At 44.7% G+C, this 25,740-nt stretch overlaps 1 protein-coding gene across 2 annotated transcripts in view; it reads right to left on the minus strand.

Moving 5' to 3' along the window:
• Positions 1-25,740, minus strand: part of LOC114877289 — a 103,152-nt gene that overhangs the window by 32,031 nt on the left and 45,381 nt on the right. For both annotated transcript variants that reach the window (XM_029189671.2, XM_029189670.2), the window contains exon 3: positions 11,288-11,317. The gene's annotated coding sequence lies outside the window, so the exon portion shown is untranslated. The remainder of the gene's footprint in view (positions 1-11,287; positions 11,318-25,740) is intronic.

Below are 25,740 nucleotides of genomic sequence, written 5' to 3' on the forward strand. Positions count from 1 at the left end.
GAACGCAATATCGATAGCAATATATCCTGTCGAAATAAATAATCCAGTGAACCTAGTGATTTTTCTCGATTACCAGCTCGCATGTAGCTCGCGCGGGAGCGGTCGAGCAACGAGTTATTAGCTTCGATTAGAGCCTATTAATTTTGCCGTGCGATAATCGTTTTCAGACACCGGACAAGCGTTCGCGCGATACGCCAGATTGAATTAACGTTCAACGTGCTTTCCATTGCCGCGAATCTACTCGGCTTCGTTCCTCGACCTTGGTGAAATTGGTTGAAATTCATGTTTTCCTCGACGAACTGGCAAGAAGAGGCTGATAAGTAGCTCACTGGAATGCTTAACTAATTTGCTAACTGATTCTAATCTCGCTTCCTCGCCGCAATCCTTATCAGATACCGTTGATTAGCTACTGTTCTTAGCACTTACGGTAGCTCGCTGCTCCTGCTGGCCAACTGCCACTTATCTTCTCTCCTTCGACTCTCGCCGATGGAAACGTTTCTTTCACCTTTAGGCTCTTTATCTCGAAATCATTTTATATATCAAAAAATCAATTATTTAAACATTCAGCCCGTTCCTTCGGTTGTCTGAGAATTAATATACGTCTAATATCGATGGTTTTAACGTTAGAAGATCATTTCGGAGGACGGTGATGGGCGTCACGTTTGGGCGACGCGAATATTTAAATACTCGCGAGGAATCGTTAATTTTATCGAGCACAGACCGAAAGGATCACGCTACCGTTGAGGTTCTTCTCATTAAAACGAGTAATTTACAATCGGGAGAGCGTACCCAGTAATCCTTCCTCGACGGTTACTTCGTAATTTACATAAATACGTACGGGTAACAGAAACGAGCGTTTCGCGGGACGAGGCTAACGTTCGCCAAGAGTTATATTCCGTATTAGAAAATTCGCGTAGGGGAAAGAAATTACCTCTGGTAGCGTGCGTTTCTCTTTTAAAACGTCAACTTTGCCCACTCTTTCGCTGTTTCCTATGCAACGTAAACACCACCTGCCGCATGCACCGAACACCTTTTGCAAACGTACTTCCGTTCCGTCAGACCCGATCACTTTCCAATGCGTTATTGCATTCGAACCTAACCCGCGGGCTTATATCCTTTTCTAACTCTCCTCGAACGACCGTATCAATCACTTTCCTTGAAACTTTCAGCAAAGTTTAAATTAGATTCTAACGAGAACCCTCGGGCTTTCCGGATTAATTTATAGAAGAGAAGGTATTTCTTTGTGGAGCAAGAAGCTATCACTTATTCTAGTTTCGTTTTCTATCAAACGATTATCTGTATGGAGGAATCTACGAAAAATGGCGGGAATTCGGAACTTTCAGGTTACAGTTTCACAAATTCTGCCTGGCAACAGGGAAAACAGGGTCTGCCAAAGCAGGTGCAACGATCCTTTGACCTGTTCGTTAAACGAAGAAGGGAAGAAACGACAGAAGAGAAAAAGCAGAGAGCAAAAGTGTGCGGTTTATTGTTCAAGGGCGTCGACTGGCCGGCTGAACGTTACACACGAACCGTGTGTTTAGCAGTCGTATAAAGAATGCACAGAACACCGTGGTACCGTAACGAATGCATCACCGTTAAAAGGAGAGACTAGGAAGGCAGAGTTAAAATATCGTTGGTTAAATATGCAGCGATCTAACAGTACCGACCGTGGTATTTTCGCGATTTACTTCTGAACTTTCCAAATTCAAGAAGACAGAAGAACATCGAACGCGTATAAGGGTGATAAAAAAATCAGTGTCAGGGTAGCATTTCCTGAAGGATCTATCCTCGCTACCATTCCAGAATTCCATCCTAGGCTTCCACGTTCCAGTCGCGGGAAAATCGTGCGATCGTCGAGAAAAATCCGAGCGATGTGGCCGACATCCTCCAATAAACCGATCCACGGTGTGACATGCGTCTTCCACTTCCCGTTTGTTCGTTCGAGGTTACCGTTTCTCGAAGAGGGAGAAACAAGAGAAGTCACGGTGATTGGATCGGTGAAGTTCAACTGCGATAAGAAGCGATTCTCTTTCAGCTATTAATTAAGAAGGTACGAGGGTCGCGGCTCGTCACCGTCGCTCCTGGAATTTCCTGATATTTCCCGCACTCGATGAATTAATTGCCGTGGCCTGGTCCTCTTGCTTCCCCTTTCCGCCCCTCTCACCTGCCTTTTTGCGATTGTAATTCGCTTCCTTGACGCGGTTAGAAAAAGCCCGCCAACCAGGTCTGCAATTAAAATCCTCGCGTCGAGCTGGGACCGGGTCGATGCACCCTTGCGAGTTGCGCGTGGACTCGAGAAAATCGCAAAAACCGTGGAAAGTGTCTGCCCGTTTCTTGCGGCACGCGTTGTTCCGCGAGCTTACGACTTTCCTGACGTGCGTCGCGTCGTTCCGCTACTTTGCACTCGGTCTTTGTCAATCTCCGGGCTAAACGATCCGCTAATTAAGAAGGAAGCCTTGTTTTTGGGGTCCTCGCAACGTCGACGGTATCACGGCACACGCGTCTTCGCGATTTCTCCGAAGGGAATCAGGATCGATCGGTTCGCTCCGACGACACCGTTAAGATTCCGACAAGAATTAACGAACGTCACGTCGTAAAGTTCGCGTCCTTCCTTTTTCGCCCCTTTTCGTCGCATTAACGTCGATACCATTGGGGACCCTCGTAAGTTTTCGACGTTCAACACTGATAGAGCTACCTTTGTGATCTCGAAAAGGAGACCCGGCTCGGCCCATCCCTCGTTTTTTCCTTTTTTTCCGCAGAGACAACCGTAAAAAGGCAATTATGGTAATCGGCAGATGAGTCGGACCGAAGCAGCGAAAAGGATACTTTTAATGGTCGCTTTAATTCAGTGTCGTACGTCCTCTTGTCACGGTAGATAACGCTCGCCGGGTAATTGGTTCGCAGTGTCGTTGACTTTGAATAAAAATAATTAAAAAACAAAAAAAATATTTCTCTTCTTCGTGGAATTTTTTTAATGCCTAGTATTTATTATGTAAATTATGTTGCTTGCGACATCGCTTTGCACTCTACTCGTATTTCTTTAATTCAATTAAAGTTCTCTTTTAATAGGCAATTAAGATTCTAAAAGTGAAAAAGGGTTAAAAAGCAATGTGTATCGGGCTAGAAAGTGTGCCAGGTCTACTTTCGAAATTCTGCACTCGTCGCCTGCTATCGATACGCATAACTTGTTTGAATACGAACACGGAGATACGGCGTGGCTTCGAACAGCATTAATATTAATTAGAATTAGCGAATTAATAAGCGCTTTCGAGTGGGTTTCGTGTGAACGTGACCCCGAATGCGGCTGATTACAGTTAAGCAGACAGCCTGCGATTGTCACGTGCCTATTCATCGTACACTCTTCGACTTCCTGTTTCGTTTAAATAAATTAACGATGCTACTTCCGAATATACAAACGAAAAGTCTCTCTTTCTTTCATTCTTAGAATTCTTAGAATCCTTCGAACCATTTTCCATTTCCATTTCCATTTCCATTTCCATTTCCAACACTAACGACGCGTCTCGTTACCAGAAGAAACGTTTCGATCGCGAAGGATCGGCATAGAATATGAATCGACAGCGGTCATGGAACACCATCGACGCGTCAGTGGACACAAGATAGTCCTATTTGGCCAGGTGGCCCGTTATCTGGAACGACGTGACATCGAGGCTCATCGAGAGACCCGTTGTCGCGCGACAAGTCGCGTGTTCCGGGCTCGCGATTCGCTTTGCATTAATCACGCGTTATCGATGCTTATCGGCTAGGATCGTGGAGCACGCGAGCCGGAAGCACGCGTCGCGTGAAAATCGACGTTCGCCCGGTTAACGCGGGGCCGATTTAACGGAACTCACGTGTAACGGGCTGCATATCAAGTTTAGCCCTTTTACGGCGTCCAGTTGCAACGACGCGATCCGCATGGCTCCTATGGGAATATTTCCATCGGAAACTTGAACATTTTTACGAGGCTACCCAGTCCATTGTTCTGATCTTATTTTCGAGAGTGTGAAAATGATCCTATTGCTGGTCCTATTTCACATGGAAGCAGTTACTTTCAATTTTTATAGAAACATAAAATATCCGCCTTCGACCCATTCCAGACCGTAATCACAGTCTCCCGCACGCAATGTGTTAATAAGCTAGATATGGTCTCCCCGGAGAGGTGTCAAGCTGTACGTTAAGGCATTCAAGTTCTAGTGTCTCAAAGTCCATTACCGTTAGAAGCTTCTACGTGTAAATCGTGTTCTGATGGATGAATATTCTAATTAAGTATCCAGCATGGCAACTAGCTTCATCAGGGATCCGCAGACACATAGATACTCGAGTGTCCTTAGGTTGTTAACTATACTTGGAAAGTGGACTGTGGTGATCATCGGTAACATTAAAAGTTACAAATAGGGCATTTTAACTAAGAAATTTTTCAAGTCCCTACAACATCCCTCATAGGAAGGGTTAAATTCTTTCCATCGATTCTCAGTTGGTTATTAAATAACCTTGAAATCCGGTGTTTGCTTCTTCGTGGCTCGTTGCCACGGCCAGGTGAAACCTGTTACATCAGACGATCACGAGCATACCGGCCCGAAGAGGGAGATTGCTAAAATCGGTCGGTCGCTCTGCCGTAATCCTTGGCCAAGGAAGGTCGTATCTCGGACGCGCCGGTTACGTCCAGCAGCGAGCCCTGAAATTGCAGGTTCCGTGGAACCGGCTTCTATAAATCCAAGGAATTACCAAAAGCTCCGATCGGAGGATTTAACTGTAAATACAAAATCCTCGAAAAGCTCGGAGGTTTGTTCCATGGCGAAACTCGAAGTGTCTTCAATCACGAGATCACGATCGGATTAATGAAATTCATGTTTCATGGAACTGGAAACCGCGAACGGTTAATCTACAACAAGGGGTTAAGAATGATCGAGACTTCTAAGTATCCGATCGAACGAGAGAATTCTAAGAAAGAAAGGGATAGTCGGGCCACCCAGTTGGGCGAAAAAAAAGAAAAAGAAAAATCGTCAACTCGATACTTCCCGCGTCAGCGAGGCTGCTCTTTGGACCCAAAGTCATCGACCCTCGATCGCGTGGAAGCGTGTAACGATCGATCACCGTTCCCGAGATTTCCTATCTGAAGAGATCCGTTGAATTTTTCGTTGCCCGTCAAGAATCGCCGCGAAAAGCTTGGTTCTCGCTAACCGCTTAAGTATCCAACAGGATCGGGCAGAGACAACAAAACCCCGAAAGATCGAAAAACGAACAAGCCGGCTAACCTGGCCATCGAAAGAAGACAACGATGAAGAAGAAGGGGCAACAGCAGCAGCATAAGAAGAAGAATACAAAACCAATGTGAAGAGAGAAAGAAAAGACAAGCAAAGGCGGACAACGTCAAAAAAAATGAGAAAGAAACGAAAACCGCGGCGAAGGCGGGTGTCGTCTTATAGTGTACATACAGAGAGTGTATTAATGTGCGTTAAGACGCTGCGAAACGACGTGGCAGGCACACGGGTATAGGATGACACTTGGCTCAGGCCCTCGATCAGCTCACCGTCCCCCACCACGCCCTTATACGAGCCACCCCCTCCTTCTCGATCGGCTGGGCCCGAACGCGGTCGGCTAGGCTCGGCTCCAGGCCCATCGGGCTTCTTCGTTCGGGCTCGGCTCCGCTCGGTTCGACCTTGAACGGGCCCTGTATGGTCTATGCCACTGACACGGACCAAGGACGGGAGGCCCCCACGTTGCTTGGGCACCGGCGTGCTGTTGTCCCGAAACGCGGTCGTGGAACTCCGCGCGCTCCGTGCTGGAAAGTGTTCGCCCGATGGCAAACTCTTTTTCGTGCTTCGTACCTCTTTCCACCGCGTCCGCCATTGGCGTAGGGCCGTGGATTCGTGAGAACCGAGGCGAATCGCCGATAGCCAAGGGTGGTATCGAGCGAAGGGTTCGATTTCTATAGTTACGAGCTGCTGGCTAGCGAGAAACCGAGGCTACTCGTTCACAGAACGAATGGTACTCGAAGAAATGAACGTTCCGCTCGATACCTGTAACTCGCGTAAAATGAAAAGCTACCACTCTGGCGTGGGATGATTTCGCGTTCGAGATGGAAGGTGGAATTCCTCGCGCGATAGACGTCGAAGGTAGTGGAAATAATGCCACGTTGGGCCAACTGCAGGGGGACGACTGGTTATTGCCGAAAGAATTTTTGCAAGCTTATTCTTCGAAACCTGACTGTTAGATTGCAGAGGCAGGGGTTGATTGATGATCCACGCATGGGACTTGCAGTTGAAAAATTGCGATTCTCTAACCAGAAAAGGTACGAAAAGATGTTAAAAAAACTTCTCGACTGGCCAAGTTCATCGAACTCTCCGGCTTGGTCGGTTGTAATGCGCTTTTGCATCCATCACTTCGAGCCACGTTAAATAAAACTCGTCGAGGAGGAGTCCTCGAGCGAGCGCAGCTTCGTTGGAACTTTTTGGTCACGCCTATGGCGAAGATCGGGCACATCGTCTGGGCTTAAACCACCGAAGCTACTCTGCTGGGTCCACCGGATCCCGTCCCGTGTCCACGTGTGTAAAAAAAGGCGAACCAGAGAGGCAGCCTCTGGGCGTTGGCCCTAAATCTAACGAAATACTCGTCCGTTGCCGCGTCCACGGCGCGGCCATAATGTATCCTCTGTAAAAGCCGTTTTTCACCATCTCATTCTCCCGTTCTATTCCCTTCGGTGATAACTTCCACCAACACTCTACAAGATCAATATTTACAATGCGCCACGGGCGAGCAGGATTCCTGGCTTATTCTTTACTCGCATATACTTTATCTCCGCGGTCTTTATGCGGCGAAACTCGAACAGATTGCCACGATGATTTTTATCAAACGTCTTCGGCTAGTATATTAATCGTCCGGTTGATTTTCAAGCTAACTTATCGCTAGATATATCCCAGACATCCTTCGAATCCTAATCCCTTCGAGGCTGACCGATGCCCTTGGGATCGCAGAATATCAACGTCCATCGCAACGTGCGCTATCGAGCGCTCTTTTTAATCCTAAAAGCTATTTGCACTGAAATTTTACCCGTTCAAACAAGTTTGACTGACGAAGTACAGTCACTTTGCAGCAAAGTGAAGCACTCGTTTCTCAATCAGGTAAAACCAGTCCAGCAAAATGAACGCGACACTTGAACCATCTCGTGATAATTACCCTCGATTACCGGACATTAGCATGCAACATTGTATAACAGAAACAAATCAGCGGATCGTCTTAAACACCAGCCACAAAGATTTATTTACGGATTTGCATAACCAGAAGTATCCTTCGATCGCGTATTCTGTACCTTTTTCCAGCGAACTATAGTTAAATGCCCTGATCTTAAATCCGGAGGGAACGGATCAATCGTGACCCAAGTAAAAATAGTGAAATTTCAACTCTACATCTTTGAGTCTCGTCTGCGCCGCCTAACTGGTTAATATTCCAAAGTTTACAAGAGGTACGCAACGGAGATACAGGAGAGAAAAAGTATACCCAAGCATACCGTAACAACGGTACGAGCATGACACGAAAAACAACAACTATACGCAACGAGAACCGTACGACAAGGAGTACAAGAACAACATGAAAAATCGTATGTACAAGGACAGTGGTGATGTCGGTGCAAAGGAGATACAGGACGTCTGGAACGAGACGATAACGCAGGAACACAAGGATGTGAACAGAACACAAGGATACAAATATGATATGACACGAACTCGGTAGTCGAACGAAATATAGCTAAAACACGAGGTGAAAGCAACGAGACGTTATATACCAAGCTTCTCTATGTAGTTGACGTTACAATGACAACTATCGTTAATGAAATAACGGGAAAGAGCCTTTTTGTATACTGTAACGTCGATGGTAATTCTGCTAATGGAATTTACGCCCATCAATTATAACATTGAATTGTAATGAAACTAGGATCTCGCGTGAACCAAATTATTCTTTCTTGCCTATCAAGAGTTCGAGGAAAAAAGTGACTTTAGTAACCGCGATCACGAGAATTCATCGAACGAATAATACTTCAATTTTCTTTAATCCGATCCACCTTTGCAACATTAAATTACAGTGTTCCAGTAAAAATAAGTGCAACCCGTGGAACAGTTTGATTTCAATTAAAATTCCAGCTATAATTGCGATATTCCGGTTGTGTAAAAAATATCCAACATCGGAGTACCATATTGCTGGGATAAAAAAAGTCTCGAGGCAAATTAATGTTGCAGAGATATGGAGTACTTCGCGATATTGAATCTTCCGCGATGCAACATGCAGCCAATCGATGCATACAATGTTATTTCCGATTTTTTCCACCAGATTCCTGCGGTTCGACGGTGAACCGCTCAGAAAAAGCCTCGACAAGGTATTCCGAGCTTGTACCATCGCTTGTACGGATGGTTTTTAACACTTTTCCGCGTGAGCTTGCTCGCGTATAGCAAGAAACTGGCATCGACGGAGAAAAAAATCCTGCTGAAAGGCACGAACGATCGAGGTTTCGTGTCCGAGCAACGCTTTTTTGCCATCGAAATTTCGTAACGCGGGTGTAAGACGATCGGGCGAGGTGCTAATCGTGCGACAGGATTCACGAACACGGTTTGTTTGGTATTTCGAAGACAGTAACGGGACCGACACTTGCATGTGTAAGGTTACCTCATTCTTGGGACGTAATATTTTTTTGTTTTCGAGGAAAAAATCCGGACATAAACGTTGATTCATTGTTACTTTTTCTTTTCGATATATCATGATTAAAGTCATCGGTTAAAATTGAAGATGACAAGAAATTGGTGGTAGCAATGTAGATATAATTAGTAAAATATAATGATCTGTTTGAGTTCGAAATATTCGCCGAATTCCAACCGCGTTACCTAATTGCTCCGAGCAATAAATAATGATACTTTCGCTAATGTCTAAATAAGCGAGTACGTTGGGCTCTTTAAACGTGCTTTAAACGATCCCGCAAGATATGCAATCATTACAGTATTAAAAGACTATCAACGACCTGACGTTGCGTGACACCGGGGTGAGATCACCTCTCTTGAAATCCCCTATTTTGAAACTGACCGTGAATCATCCTGGAAGCATGCATTTTCATTCCAGCTGGAAGGCTCAAGAGCCGCGTGCCAGCTTTCGATACGCCTACCTGTCGAACCAGAGTAACGAACAGACAGCTACGTTCAGGTAAATTGAAAATGCAAGAAAAAAGGCAGAGATATCAAGTTCAACCTTCGGTTGCATGGACTTTTGACGATAATGAAATCGTACCGCTCAAGTCTTTTGTGTTCTCGTTATAGCTTGTATACTATTACTTTATGAACTGGTTAATATTTTTTTTACAGGCATGTGAAATTTAAGGAACCCCATTCTCTGGGCTTTTCTTAGGCTTTCCCTAAATTTTCCCTGGGATTTTCATAAGTTTTCTTTAAGCATTTCTTAAGTTCCCCTAGGCTTTTCCTAGGTTGTCCCTGGTTTCTTCCTAACTTCCCCTAGACTCTCACTAAGCTATCCCTAGGTAAGTGGTGGCAGATTCCTCCCCCTACCATCCCCTTAAAAAAAGTCTTCGTTGCACCTGAGTGTAGATAGAAACAAATGAGTTTCCTTTAAATAATGAACGACAATCCTTGCAAAATGCCAACGACACCAGAAACCATCAGGCCCAGTCCTGACGTTAATGCAACGAGCCATTACAGGGGCAACGCTAATTACCACGCAACGAACGCATAAAAAGGGAGCAGTCGATCGATCTTTCACGAGGAACGAGCGGTTTTGGCTCTCTGATTGCAAACTGCGTTCGTGGAACACCTTCCTGGATCGTGGTAATGGATGCGCGATCGTTTCTCTTCATGGAAACGTATTAATTATTTTCGTTGAATCCCATCTAAACGAGAGCAGCATGGTTCTCGGATAACGAACATTTTCCTTTTTCTTCTTTCTTTAACTTACTGAAAATCTTGAAGAAATTCCCCTCTGGATATCTCATTTATTACAGTTTATTGCTTGATGATGTTTCACCGCTTCCACGTGATGATTTAAGCCTTTCCTTTTTTTTTTTTTCTTAATTTATTGCTCGTGGAAGCAAAGTGATGCCAATTAACCTTTTGTATCAGCTGATCCCACAAGACTTACGGGCTAGGTACTTATACCATAAGTAATGTCGTCACTCATCTTACGAGGAGAATTCACTATGTGTCACCATCAAAATTTAATGAGCTTTTACGCGTCGATAAATCACGAACCTTCCTATCTATGGTTTCAAGGTGACGATCAATAGTTTTAAAGTTACTTAACCCTTTTGATGGCAACTTGGTAACATTCAATCTTCAAAATTTTATTACGAGATCCTATTTAAAATTTCTCAATTCTCCATTGATAATTTAATGGATCAATAGAGGAGGAGATTCAAAGCTTGTCGTTTCAACGCGTCCGCAGGAATTCAATTAGCTCCAGGTGACCCAGGCCCGATGGGTCGGATCGTTCGACTCGCTCGAGGAAGCTTCGTTGCATCATCGAGTCGGTAATTACCGTGTGTGGTACAGTTACGGGGTCGTTGGTGGTCCACGTAAATTAACGTGGGTCACCGTTGAACCTCCGTTGAACTTTCCGATCAGCTCGGTACTCTTCTACTTGCTCCTCGTTCATCCTCGTGTTTTCAACTCGTTACTTCATGTTTAGTGTTAACACGTCGACTGGTACATTATAATAACTGCTATTAAAGATACGATCACTTCATTTTCCAATTTAATCTTTCAATTTGCCGTTTTACGTCGTTGATATAAGTAGCCGGTAATAGGAGTCCTCTTCATAAGTTTCATCCTCAATTTCATTTTTATTTCGTTTAACCGACGTTTGAAATTTAATTAATCGGACTCGAGAAAGTTCATTATAGATCGAAGTTGGGAATAATCATACTTTCTATCGCTTCGACTGTTAACGTCGTCTTGTACCGTTTTGTGTAGTTGCAAAATAATTACAGTGTACTTACGGGGTTACTTCGCCGTGGGTGATCGATGATCTGTAACGCAGCGCCTTTCTCCGTGATCCTTTTTATCCGTCGGAACAATGTTATCGAGCCACGTTTCACGGGTATCACTATGCTCTATGTAATTACTACGTGTGTACCGCGGTAAGTTCATCGATGACCCACGTGAACGGATAGCAAAGCGAACGATCAGTATATAAAACGACGTGAAAGTATCCGTTCTACATTATGAATTGTGTCTTAAACCTCTACGACCCGACGATTTTATATTTCAAATTTAATATTACACGATGCAATGGTACTCACTCGTTGCCTTTCGTCCTGTGCGTCTTGATTCTGAAACAAAAATCCAAATTCCTCCATTAATTAAGTGCAATCAATCAAATTATTCTAGTTTGATTAAAGTGATACTTGAAAAAAATTTCAGATTCCTTAGTGAAAGGAAGCAAAAAATAAAGATGCCGACTTTATCATTGACCTAAACTACTTATTTTTTCTCCAACTGGGTTTCAAATTGAAATAACTATCTCTAATATGTTAATACTGCAACGAACCTTTCACAAATTGTAGTGTTAGATAGAAAACAAGTATCGAAGCACAGTCGATCACCGAAAAGCACTAGACGGAAACGCGAACGAACGGTGAAAGACGGTCAAGAGCCTCGTGTCCGCTCTATCGCAACCGCTTTTCATCGCGCGTACAGCTCACGTGCCACGTCCGAGCCAACGACATTTCCTGTTTCCTTCCCCGTCACCTGGCCAAAACCGGAAAATCAACGAGTCCCATTCGTTATCCGGCGGTCAGGGTTCGTGGTAACCGTTCCGACGGATATCATCCTCGTGGTTCGGGCTGCATCCGCGTAAACTAGCCACCGCCGATGAATTATTTCGTGCTCGTGGCCGCGGTATAAATCGTTTTGTAGGCGACGCCGATGACGGAGAGATAAATGCTTGATGGATACGAGCTGTCCACGGTAGCGGTACTCAAAGGAATTCTTCGCCAACGGAGAGAGGGAAAGAAAGATAGTATTTCATGTTCTTGCCGAGAAGACTTTTGACCCTTAGACGCTCGTGAGCTTGTCTTTTTCAGATGCATATGAACTCGGGGTGACTCGTTCGAGGGCTCGAATACGTATGGGTTAACGACGGATAGATTTCTGGCGGATTAGCTGGTGAACTTGAGAAATTTCTATGCAAATTGCTACACCTTGTTGAACACGTTTTTTGCCTGCTGATTTGCGAAAACCTTCTGAAGTATATCATTCATTTTATGATTACCACTTCGCTAATAATTCCTTAACTAATTCCTTGATAACTGACTGAATTGACTGAAAGCATCCTCTGCGAACGATTACCATCGCTCGTGAAATATCTCTGCTAGACGAATTCGCTCTAGCGTCGCCGTTAACGGATAAAAAGCGAGCGCGATCGTTTTAACGCGAAATCACGCGTGATTATTATCCGGACGCAGTAAAGGATCACCGTATAATAGCTCCGAAACGATTTATTGCGCGTAATTACGAAGAGGTGGCAGTTTAAGGCACCTTTACAGCTTCGAACGCCGTTGCGAGCGTTCATTCACTGAGAAAACGACCGGGCGACAATAAAGCCAATAAACGCTCGATCGTACCACGATCAAGTAGCTTCGTAGTACACCGGATGCTCCTATTAAACAAGCCGTTATGTATCTACCACTCTATTTAAGAAATTATCGATTCGTCTTGGAAATTGAATAACGAAATGAGAATCTATCGCTACCATTCAACTTTCAACGATACCAGCAACACCAGTCACAGCTATATCCCTTTCTTTTCCCTCTCTTCCTCGAAATGAAACCAACCTTGGAGTCCACTACAAATCCTCGGAAAAATGCAACACTTTCGCAACTTGATCGTGGCAGGAGAAAAACGATCGTTACAACGTGAAATTTCGTGCTCACCGTTGACGCAACGCTAGAGCAAGAAGCTTGTAAACGTGTTTCAAATGTGTCTGAACAATGCATTATCGGTATAAGGTTGGCAAAGACACTTTCTCAGTCAGCCTGTCGGTGCATCGTGTCCGTCCTGCAAACTAGCGAATTATTCAAACGAGCCTAGGCGAACGAACGTGACCGTTCATCGAAACGAAGAATCGACTCGGTCTTCTTGGTAAACGTTGTTTATTTTTCATTGGCGAGTGGCTTTTCCTGGTGGCTCGTTAAAAGACGAAAGAAGCAGGCGTCGACTCGAGATCTAAACTTTCCGGGCTCGTAAACAATTCTCCGATGATTTCAACCGTTTTTACAACCGTCTTCGTTCTCAAAATTTTATTCCCGCGACACCCATTCGTCGTCGACGTGTTTCACCGATTCCTTTCTTTGTATTCGGTGCAGAGCACGCGCGAACGGTGCAAGAGGAATGTAAAATTGGCATGGAAGTTCGTGGAACGGGCACGCGTTCCATGAAAGTGTCGCTCCACGATTCGAAAGTGAAACATTTGCCTAGGCGTGTCTGGGGCTAATTATGCGAGGCACGACGCTAATTACCTGCTGACTGGCTATTTCAAGGAAAACGTTGCCTTTATATTTAGCCGTTCCGCGTACACGATGCACCGGTGGAAACAGATTAAGCCTCGGCTTGTTTACCTCCCCCTGTGTGCGCACAAACTGTGCACAGTTGTTGGTGTCGTTGGCATTGGATTATGCCGAGGCTTCATTATGCCTATCACGGCATTAGGGCGAGGTTCATTGTCCAGAGAGGCAGAGCGTGCTTGATTATGCTCAGGAAAAGTAGATTTAGTTGTCCGGGATGCAATAATGGGATAGGTCTAGGTGTGTTTGACTCTGCATGCTTTCCTATGAACCCGCTGGTTTCAACGGGAACAACTCTTAACTTACCAATAGATTACGTTTCATTATGCCTAATATGGATGCAATTTAAACGCTGCTATCCAGGTGATAAATTGAGCTCGGGCACAATTTAGCATCGCAGTGAATTGTATGCAGATAGATCTAACATGGCAAAGTTGTACCTTGCTTATAGACACGTGGTACCAAGACAAATTATGCTCGTGTATAATTCTGATTGCAACCAATGGCATTCAGGTATCATTGGTAGAACAATTGCAAAAGTAGCTTACATAGTTTCCTTTGTATCTAATACACAATAATTAACAAACGATAAAAAATAAGCAGTACATACCGTCGCTGTTATCCTAGAGGAATAGTCTGGATCGTGGTGCAGTGGCAAGCGGATATACGGGAGGAAAAGCCGACGAGGGAACCGGCGTCGTGCTCGGTAAACTATGACGAAGGTTAGGTTATCTCGGGACGCGGATCTAAACGTTTTAACGTGTACCGGCACGCTTCTAGCACAGAGTACATTGTCATTTTATGAACAGTCGGCTCTTGCTGCACGACAGACGACAGAACGGCTACAATTTGCGCTTGTAATTGCACCGCTATCAATTCCATTTCACCAGCGAAACGTCAAAACACGTGCTGTCACTTATGCGCATGTCACTCTACTGCCGCGCCACGCCGTTGCCTAGGAAATCCCGCGCTTTTCAAGTGGCGCGAAAATCATTACCGATTCAAAACGTTCGAAAAGTAAGGTTTCGATTCTAAGAAAATTTCTTATCATAAATTGCGTAATATCGATCATTTTCGACGGGAAATGATATAATTGAATCGTGAAGATTAAAAGCAAGCTCGTAAAGGGTAAACAAACGTTAGTCGCGAGATTTAATTACATCGTTGCGAGGAAGAATAATCGCTGGAACTAGCAGTGTCACGGCTTTTAATCCGCGAACACCTTCTCGGTTATTACTCTTCGCGGGTTTTTAACGTTGTCACCGTAGCGCGTAAATAATACCGCCTCTCTCCGTTAAGTCGGATTTATTGCTAGGCACTCTAGAAGCCGCCAGGCTTATTATTTAATCGTTCATTAACGATTCTTCGCGCGTCGCTTATAAATTCCCTGGTTGACCCGGTAATCGCGGAGTTACCTTTTATTTTCTTGTCGCGTGCTCCATTGTTCGCATTGGCAACGCTGCTATTCGCGGGTACCGACCACCGATTATATTCAAATTAGCTTTTCATGCTGATTCCGGAAATGTACTACGCTTATCTTAACCCCATGATACTTGCATAAACATTAAATGAAACAAATGTTAAACTCGAAAGGTTTTCAAAAGAAACAGCTGTAATTATCGTCGCGAAGGAAACGAGTAACGATCGATGCAATTAAGTTTCTCGGTGAAAGTGACAAATAAAGTGACTGAAAGTGAGTCAGAAGTCTCGCATAAGTAGCGCGGAAACGTAAATGAAACGATTCATGAAAATTTCACAAAAAGTTTAGAAACCATGAATTGACATCGCGCCCCGTTGTCTTTAGACAGGAAAGAGCAACCGGGTTGCAGCTCGATACAGATCCCAGCAACTTTTTCTCAAGGATCCAAGGAGGACCGAGTCAAAAGCCGACTCGGAGCCGGTACCCTCGTTTCGTTCTGCTTCACGCACACCCGCGTGGAGGTAGAAAGGAAAAAGAGTCTCGGAGGAAGCAACGAGGGTACAGAAGCAAAAGCAACAATGGTAAGTCACGATCCTGCTTGCATAGATTTACGATGCGCTCTCTCGATGAATGTTATAAAGGACCTTGATTTTTTCAAGACTATTAGTTTAGGTACCTAACAAACAACAGACACAAAAAGAAAGGGAAAACAGGGAGACGAAGAGAAAGAAAATAAGCAAAGGTAGACAGAGGTGGAGGAGGAGGGATCGTAGAGTACTCGACCTCCACCTTGGTCGCCACGCATCGTGGAATTCGTTCGGGGAACAGGGTTCTCTGCACGCCACGGTCTCGCTGTTTTGCATTTTACACCGGTGCCGAGATTTGGTCGTTAGATTCGCCATGCGCCTCCTACAGCGTCCTCCTTCCTCTTGGATCCACCATGTAACTGGCGGTTCTCCTCTTAGCCCGGGGCAAGGATGCCGGTACCTTAACCCCCCGTCGTGCTCTCATGTACTCGGTGGCCCTTTCTTTCCAGCCTTGCCTCGATAATAATGTTATCTCGACCGGCTGCCGACTTTGTTTTCCGTCCCGACGAGCCTCGATAACTCGCCGCGTACGCGCATCGCCCTCGGGGCCACGCTCTTGCCCACGAATTTCCGCCCGCGATCGACCACCGCGTTTCCGCCTCGACTTACGCATCCGCGTCGACCCCTCCGATGGTTTAACGCTCATCAGCCCGAAGCCTTCTAGTCTTTTCATGCGATTCACAGTCGTCGGTGCCGAGTTTCGAAAGTTTCGTGAAATTTTTTGAAGGATCGATGATCTCAACGCAAAGGAAAAGAAAACGTAGAAGATCGAACGCAAGCGTGCGAATAAACGCGCGCGATCGTCCCGCGTATGTACAAGAATCAATTTAGCAAAGGCCATGCGATCCCGCGAATTTTTCCTGCGGTCGATATTACTCAAGTTTCGTCCGCGTTTTCTTTTTGCGCGACTACATCGGAGAAGAGGACGGTTTCAGATGACAGCGCTCGTTTTCTCGTGTCTTCAACGTGTATTCTCGAATCCCGTCGATACTTCGAATTCGAGGATCATGATTAATGATCCTCCCTCACATTTATATTGTTCATTAATTATCATTGATCGTGTTTCCTTTTACAATAGGATTTCTTTGAATGCTGTTTCTTGTCACGATGAAAAATCTAACGCCCCCGAATGGATCACTTATTTTTCTTCTCTGATTTTCACGTTACCGCCTTTCACCTCGATCCAGGCTTAAATACACCGCATTGTTTGCTCGATCAAATTATGGGGTACCACTCGTCTTTATGTAACTTTCGCGTTCGAATCTCTTTGCACCGACAGCGATAGTCGCTCGTAAAATCCTAGCCAGCGGTTAATTACACTATATCGCGCTGAAAAACGATCGTTTCTCGCGGTTGCCACGCGAATCAAAACGTTTGCAAAATTTCCCACCTTTTTATTATATTTCATGTATCCCTTTCGTCTTTCTTGATCTCTTACTTTCAAAATAGACGTCTCAATTTATATCGAACCGTGGATATTAATCTTAGGAATTACACGACACGTTTTCCTCTACCTCGTATACATATTTTAAAATGAACGATGAGTTGTACGAAGAGAAAGAGCAGAGCATAGAGTTAAAATAGAGATGGCAATTTTTCAAGTGGAATAATTCTGTGCATTTTTGACGAGAGCCGAACGTCGTTCGTGGCATTTCCTGGTTGCGATCGATCAATTCGTAGCCGAGATATCGATAAACCCTCGCAGGAGAAACGATCCTTGTAACGAGTAATCAGACGAGATCTGGGATCGAGATCCTCGCTTACATAACGTCCAGTCCATCCGCGGTAGAAGAGAGATCTTTGTCGTTTGGCTAAACATCCCGCTCTAACGACCGATCGACATCCTCTCTAGCTTCGATCCTGTCCGGTTTCGAACGATTCGACGAATCGACTGTTCGAGAAACCACCGACGCGACGACCTGACTCTCATTCGACAACAAATTTCTAAAGATGAAGAAAAAAAAAAAGGATGCAGCACTTTTTCGACGACAAATATGTATTTCGTGAAGTGCAAACAGACACCGGTTAATTAAACTTTGGACGGTAAATATTAAGAAAAATGGAATCTGTTTAAAAATCAAAACGTGTACCGTGCAAAGTGTACACTTTCGAGATGCAAAGCGAAGGTCGTTTGGCGAAAAAAATTTTTGACTAAGATTAACAGCGGAATGGTAGATCGCGAAATAACAGGAGCGAAGGTAGATGAAAGAGGCGATAAACGAAGCGGGTTCGCGTCGAGTCAAGCTTTCTCCTTAATGCAATTGGCTGCAACCACGGTGTTTGCGACTCCCGTGGATCCATTGTCCTCGTTCCTCGCCGCTCTTCTAGTTTAGTGGGTTACTTAGATACGAGCGGAGAGAAAGAGAAAGATTTTCTGCGGTGTTAACCGAGCCAGTTAGGTAATGCTCGCGTCACAACGTTGAAACAAACAGCTCGGCTGTCGTCGAAAGCGAGGAAAGTCGGTTCCCCTATTGTTTCGCACGGTAATCGAAGGCCGTGGAAACGTGAGCGAGTTCTTGTTCACGATGCTTCCGCCATTTCTGACCGTATGCACCGAGCCCGTTGCACCGATCTTACGGATTCTTTACATCATTTCAACGCGAAATCGTGTTTCTACCCCTTGCCATTATTTTTACCGATTATTATTCGCCAATCTTTTCCTTCTTTTCCCTTCGAAATTGATTTTCTATTAAAGCGAGTTCGATTTTATTCAGAATAGATTCCAAGCATCTACCGATTCACCTTTCTCCTTTCCCCGATGCGGCTGGCGAACAGAAATATGTCGTGTAAATGGCAAACCGAGGCCGGTGTAAACGTGGGTCTCCCATGCGGAAGGCGATATAGGAGTTCGGTCAGTTGGCAGTTAACCCCACGGGATCAGGAAGTCGTTTTCTATCTCCGCTTCGAGGATAGGTTGCTGCGTGAAAGGGAATATCGAGAGTGAACGCGGATCGGGACCGAAGGGAGAGTAACGGCCGTGTATAGGTAAAAAGCATTAATTGCGCGGAGAAATGGCATAGATCAGGGACGAACGTCAATCGCGATTTTTTCACGTAATAAAACATTTTGCAATCTATTATAAATTAATCGAGCCGAGCGATCCTCCTCCGATACCCGTTGTTCCCATGTTAGCTCCAGCTAACAACAGGCTTCGCGAGCGGCAAGGATTAGGTTTCATGTAAATAGCATTACACGAGATCAGTCACTCGCGGCGAGTACACTGTTCGATTCAATGCAAACGTCTGAGTTTATTTGACTGGATCGATTCTCGATCGAGGCGTCTCGCAGTGCATTCGTCGCGACGCTTGTCAACTCCCCGATCCGTGATTCCTTTACTCGCTTCTTCCATGACGATCGCGGGAACATATAGACACGTGAGAGAATTTCCGAACCACTTGGAGAAGATGACAACTAAAGTCACTCCCTACCGATCGAAGTCAACGTAATATTCATTTCCACGAAGATGGACGAGGTGTTTTCTTCGGGGCTTAATTAATGTTTCGCGATTTTTTTGCGATTAACTAGGTGTACCATAATTAATCATTCTATTCTTACGGCTTCGAGATAAAATATTCATGAACAATAAACTGCAAGCTGTAATTTCTTTGTAACCGATGTAAAAAAATTTTCCTCGCTTGGTTGTCTCCCCTAGCTGAATCTTTTCCTGCCTCCCCGTCCCTCTGCCCGAGTACTATCGCTGTTATTACCCGTGTTGCGAGAGTTCTGTCTCGCTGGTTGCGCCTCTAAAGCCCTCGTGCAATTTGAATGTCTACGCCAGCGTGAAAATCACCTACGATAAACAGACCACCGGGATAATAATTATCCACCGAGGGTTCCTTTATTCTATGTATATACATTTTATTTATTCCTCGGTTTGACTTCGCCTAACGAGTAAAAGATAAAAAGTGATAACTAGACTCGAATAGATTCCTCTAATTAACGCAGCATTGAAAGAGCGTTAATCAGTAAGTAGAGGATCAAAGAATAATTTATTTATTTATTTTGATTTATTCGTTAATAAACGGGATTAACCCTTTGGTAGAAAATTGTTATTTCTCCATAATAATAATTTCTCCAAGATAGATCGAATACTCGAGTTCTGAATCGGCCCGTATTCGAGGCACAACGGAATACCTCGGACGCAATACAGAATGTACGTTACACGTAATAAAGTACGCGAAATAACGAACGTACTTTTAACCACCTCGAGATACCCCATAGAAGCGTGCATTTGCATAAACATCCGCGGTCATCGCGTGACACAGCCGTGACGGGTCTCGTAGCAACTATGCGAACCATCCCACCATCGCTCGTTATACTTGTATACCTATAGGCTCTACCATAATACGTGGACGCGAGTGCAATAATAGAACACGGTACGTGTAAATAATACAAAACAATTGCTCTATATGACGACAAATGGTCATTGTATCATTTACTAGAAAACGCGTACGTACAATTCCCATAAATTAACCGCGCACGAGATGCATTTCGCGTTGACGTCTCCCGCGGCGAAGAGCTTCATTATCTCTCACGACATTTTTATTATTCCTAATCGTCCCGGAGATTGGTATCTCGTCCCGGTTAAGCGATACACCCGGTACGTTGAAGCAGGATAATCCTGCTCACGGTACAATAGTCAGGCGATCGCGAGCGGAAAATAAGAAGTCGTACGAAGGGGAGCTGCTGGTCTATGGACGTTGGAAAGTGAGAATTCCCGGCGAGCGTGCGTAAATTCAAGCGTGTCGTCGACTCGGACCAGAGAGAGGATCGCAAAAAGAAGAAATAACGAAAGGAGAGAGGCTAGGCTATGGTATCTCGTTTCGCGGAAGTGCGTGGGGAATCAACGACACCTTCGTCACCGTGGACCCCTGCTGCTGCCACGGACGACCGATCCTCCTCGAGCTGGGATGCTGGCTCGCAAATTTCACCCGGCCCTTCGTCAGGCTATTAGCTAAGCCTCGTCTCCACCGTGAATCGAAGAAATTCACGCATTTAGGATCGTTGCTGAATCCACAGGCAAATCTGATGCGAAACGCAAGGTTATGCAAATCACCGGAGGGATACGAGAACCTGTTAATCTAACGAGAATCAAAGATAACATTTTCAGCTTGGTAACTCGCCAAACGATTGACGGCTGAATTTTTTTACTTCATCTGGCTTTGACCCAGTTCAAGCTTATCCATCGCAAACCAGTCAACCCGGCAGTCGATATTAGTTCGCGGATAGGAATGTGCACTATGCGCATTACGCGGAGGAATGAGGCTGTTGTAACCGTATACATGTTACGTCGTCTTGCCTTATGTGGAGCACAACTCTTACTACGCGACTTCAGTTTCCATGGGGGACATGAAAGTCTCGCGTAGCTAACGTACGATCGCGTACACGCGGTTCGTTGCACGACATCAAGCTTTCGATCTTGATCGTTCGTCATCTGCACGCTCCTTTCGCAACCGTACACTTTGTATTAACCTCGTTTCTTTGAATTTCGATTTTAGGTAACAGTACCAGGTGTTTGATGTCTACACTTCACGTCGAGAAAGCGATTTAAAATAACGTTTCAACTGTAGAACGTATACAGAGAAGAGCATCAGAGTATAGTAGGCACTATAAGATCCAGGGGAGAAACATATTCGATCGATAGGATTACTGGATAGGAATTCGAACCAGGAATCTTCAACCCGCCGAGTTGAACTACCCCCGACCATTAGGTAATCCAGATCGTCTTCTTTATCTCTTACCGTATCCATTCCCTTTCGTGCAATTAAAAACATCGATAGGCCAAGGTTCGCTCGTGAAAAGAATGAAATTTTAATCTGATTCGCAAGGCAGGTGGTCCCTGCAGAGTGGCACGTTTCAAGCTGATCCGAAAAGGTGGTCAGCTCCGGGGAATCGGGGAAAAAACGACGCGCGAGCCGCGTAAAATCGTTGTTGTTGTTGCAAATGCAGCAAGAAACGGATGTTAATTCGACGATTTACCACTTAACGCGAGAATCAGCCGGCCGCGGAGTTTGCGAGCGTGCACTCGAACGCGGCCGCTTCTCTGGATTTCACGGCGAGTAATTTAATTAGTCAGAAAGATAGCGATTCGCCTCGTTCCGTGAACTTAGCTCTAGGAGGGCGGCAATTAGTTTAATTTTTTTTTTTTCTTTTTCTCCTTCCCCTCTCTACCCTCTCCTCGTGTTTTCCTTTACGGGGGATTGCCGTGGCGCCGACGGCGTGAAGATCCTCCGGATAAACCGGATGCTGATTCTTCGGGGCCAAGGGCAAATCGTGCACTGCCTCTTCTGTGTCGTTTGCTGTTTGTCGATTCCTTCCTTTTTTCTTTATTTCGCTCCTATACCTCGAGCCAAGGAATATTTCAACGATTCGAAATGGGTTCGTCATGGTCGCCGCGTGAAACAATGTTTATTGTTGCCGGATAGATAAACGATGAACCGTTTGGAACCCGGATTTTACTAGCTAACATCCCAGCATCGACTCGCGAATTAATTGATCGAAGGATCTGGTGATCAAGGAAATGCGCAAAATATTCGAAAGGAACGGTGTTCTTCGTGGAGATACGATCCGGCGCATGGACGACGCGGCCTCTTTGCGATGGGGCCATCCAGGCGTTCCGTTACTCGCTGGCAACGAGTCCGATGCCTTTACAATAATTAACAGAGCCAATCAAACGCTCATTAGGCAGAGTAAATAGGGGATGTAATTACGAGCGATACTGGGTTCGGTGCGGTACAGAGAGGCGCGCGACCCGACGTAATCGTGCGTACAGCTAATAAGCCGAGTCTATAGAGGCGTTACACTAGTGTACGTACGTGTCATGTAGAATCTTCGGATTGCTGTTTATTGAGCAATCAAACTAACTCTTTTTCATATTTTTAAATTTTCCAATTTTCACATACCGTGTGTTGCACACGCGAAGAAGTGCATTCTGCGTAGATGCAGCAGCGAAACGTGCATCGACGGCGGCGCCCGCTACTCATTGACATTTAACTTTCGAAATTGAACACAGAGAGTGGCGGCGAGATGCGGCCTCAGACCGCCGCGAAATACCACCGGCCAGATAGAAGAGCCTAACATTTAAATGCCATTGCTGCCCGCCAAGACGCATGGCCTACGCCGAGATGCACCTGAAAGGGCTCTCTTCCTTCTCTCTCTGCGCCACCGTTCGTCGAGACCGTCTGCTCGTAAAATAATCCGTGGACTTTCACGGTTTTCGCGTTAGACGCCATCAAATGGTCGGAAAGTTACCAACACGGAGGCGAATTACGAAATCGTACTCTTTCGATGCTTTTGTTTATTAAGCTTTAAAATGTTTCAAAAGGCTATTAATTATTCTTCAAAGAATATTTACGAAGATAAAGTTGTTCATGCTATCGATGATTGAAGAGTGGACGTGTGTTTTCATTTCAAAGAGCGCTTGTTAAGGCTCGCGTGATCGTGCAAACGATTTCCAAGCAGGAAACGGGGAAAGACGAGGATCTTCTGTTAGCCAAGTTCTCGCTGTTTATTTTTCTGATCGAGGAAACTGTGCTACTTTCCTTTTCAAAAACACGTTTCCGTTCCTTTCGCTCTTACACTTGCCGAGTGAGATCCGCCACGCTCGCGGTTCAACAATGATACACGTAATAACACCTGACAATTATGCGGCTCGTTTGTAATTAACACCGGTCGAAGTAAACTGTGCACAATTGTAGAATTGAAAATATAGGAGAGCTTTGGGTTCGATCTATTTCACGAGGATTAACAGGAGAAGGGTGGCGTAGAGGATCCTGAACCCTTAATCCGTCGACACGTAATGGGACGTAATACAAAATTAGCCAGTCACTATGTACAGTTACGCATTACGCTAACGAGACTTACTTCCGATTATAGGCGAAGTCGCCTATTGTTCGAGAAAGCCAAACGATGTCTAACTCCCATCAATTTATTCTAACCAGCAACATCGAATTTTTCAATTTGCAACATCGAAACTTTTGTTCGCGATCGAAAAATTGATCATTCAATTTGCATCTATTTATTAAAAACAAGAAATATCTGTTGGTACGATAAGAAGACACGGTCGAAGGAAGCCGCGACACAGAGGTTGGGTAAGGAACGAAGGATCGTCTCGTCGAAATTCGTCTTGCATCGACGAACAGGCAGGCTCGTAAATCAGCTCGTGCAAAGAATTCGCGATTATCCCATCGAAAGCGAGGCTCAGCCACGACGGCGGCGGCGGCGTCGGCGAGTTTGCTGGCCAAGAGACAAACGGACTCCGCGTAAGGTCATTGGAGGGCCGATGCCAAGCGTAGCTGCATTTCCGCGTTCACGGTGCCGCGCGTCGCCGGGGTCGTAGGTCGAATATTCGATAGGCGAACGCCTTCTGTGTAACGGTACACCACGTGCCTCCTGGCTCGAGCATTTTGACAATCCGCCTCTCGACTAATCCGCATACCACCGTTCACCCTCCTCCGTTAATGACACCCATTAAACGCAATCACCCGCATTACCGTGCCGACACTACGATACTTAACTCCTCGACTGTTATGGTCAACGCCTCTGATTTTGCGAAAAAAAAAAATAATAGAAGGTAAGTAATAGATGGCAAAATATTGCGGCATCGATAAAATCGATTCAATCGGAATAAGAAAAGATGAAAAGAATGCCAAGAACTCCGAGACGAGAGTTAAACGATGAGCTGTCTAGTTGATTCGTAATCGTGACGCTGAAAGGATTGCTCAAATCGTAAATGCATCTGAAAGCGACGTTTAATTGTTACGCAAAGCCATTATTCTCGCTAAGCTGTTGGTCAACCGTGGCTCGTCTCGTTCCGAGATATTCACTGCATTATAAACGTCCCGCGACGACCGTTTAATTGATCAATCAAGATTTAGTTAACGGCTCCGTGATTTACGCGAATAGTTCGCCCAACTAATTGCCTTTCTCGGAAAACACTTGGTATCACGAATATTTCGGATGATTGTTTAACCGCTCAACGTTCGCGGAACATTCTTTAGCCCGTAATCGATGTATCCTAGAATGTTCGTTTAACTGTTCGTGCAATGAAAATTGTTCGAATCGTTCGATTTTCGCTGAAATTTATTTCCCTCTTATAGCGTGGAATCGACCCTTTAGGATCGAGTAATAAAAGAAATCGTAAGAGCGTTAGTGTTGAAAAAAAAATATTAATTAAAAATTTTCCTCGGTCTTCAGGAAGAAGAAAAGAGGAGCAACGGTCGGTCACCATCGTCGTTGAATTAAATAAATCGTTAATCGCGAGCATTTATCCTTTCATGCCGGTGACTTAGGAATCGGTAAGCCGTCTCTCAGTGTGCTCGCAAATCTTCCTCGTCGTCCTCTCGAACCGCGTCTTCATCGGTTTTATACGCGAGAACCTTTGACCACTGGCGCTGTTCGCACGGCAAAAACCGCTCGATGAACACTATTCACCGTGGAAGCAGATGTTACCGTTAGTTTTCGGCTCGGTGTCGTGGGTAAAGTGATTAGAGAGAACGCGAGACACTTAACCGTGCGCCATGTTCGACGGTTCGAGAGGTTCTTCGATGAATCAGATCCAACCAATCTCAAACTATGATTTTTATTGAAGAAATAATATTTTCAAACCACCCTCTTTGAGATCCAAGAATTTTTCTCCGAAAATATTAATTAAAATCAAATATTTTTGCACCCTTTTGCCTCCAGAATGAAAAAAAATGAAATTTTGTAATTAACCCTGTGGGTGGTTCAAAAAGAAGATAACCACTCTTAAACTATGATTTTTATTGAAAAAATAATATTTCCAATCCACCCTTTTTGGAATCCAAGAATTTTTCTCCAAAAAATACGCCTATGTCTGCAAATATTAATTAAAATCAAGTTATATAAAATAATTTTGCACCCTTTTGCCTCCAGAATTAAAAAAAAATGAAATTTTGTAATTAACCCTGTTGGTGGTTCAAAAAGAAGATAACCACTCTCAGACTATGATTTTTATTGAAAAAATAATATTTCCAATCCACCCTTTTCGAGATCCAAGAATTTTTCTCCAAAAATGCGCCTACGTCTTCAAATATTAATTAAAATCAAATTATATAAACTAATTTTGCACCCTTTTGCCTCCAGAATTTAAAAATATGAAATTTTTTAATCCACCCCGCTGGTGGTTGAAGAAGAAGAGACCTCTTCTTGTTTGAGAAGAGGTC

This window comes from Osmia bicornis, chromosome 15 (assembly GCF_907164935.1).
Source record: "Osmia bicornis bicornis chromosome 15, iOsmBic2.1, whole genome shotgun sequence".
Taxonomy (NCBI): Eukaryota; Metazoa; Arthropoda; class Insecta; order Hymenoptera; family Megachilidae; genus Osmia; species Osmia bicornis.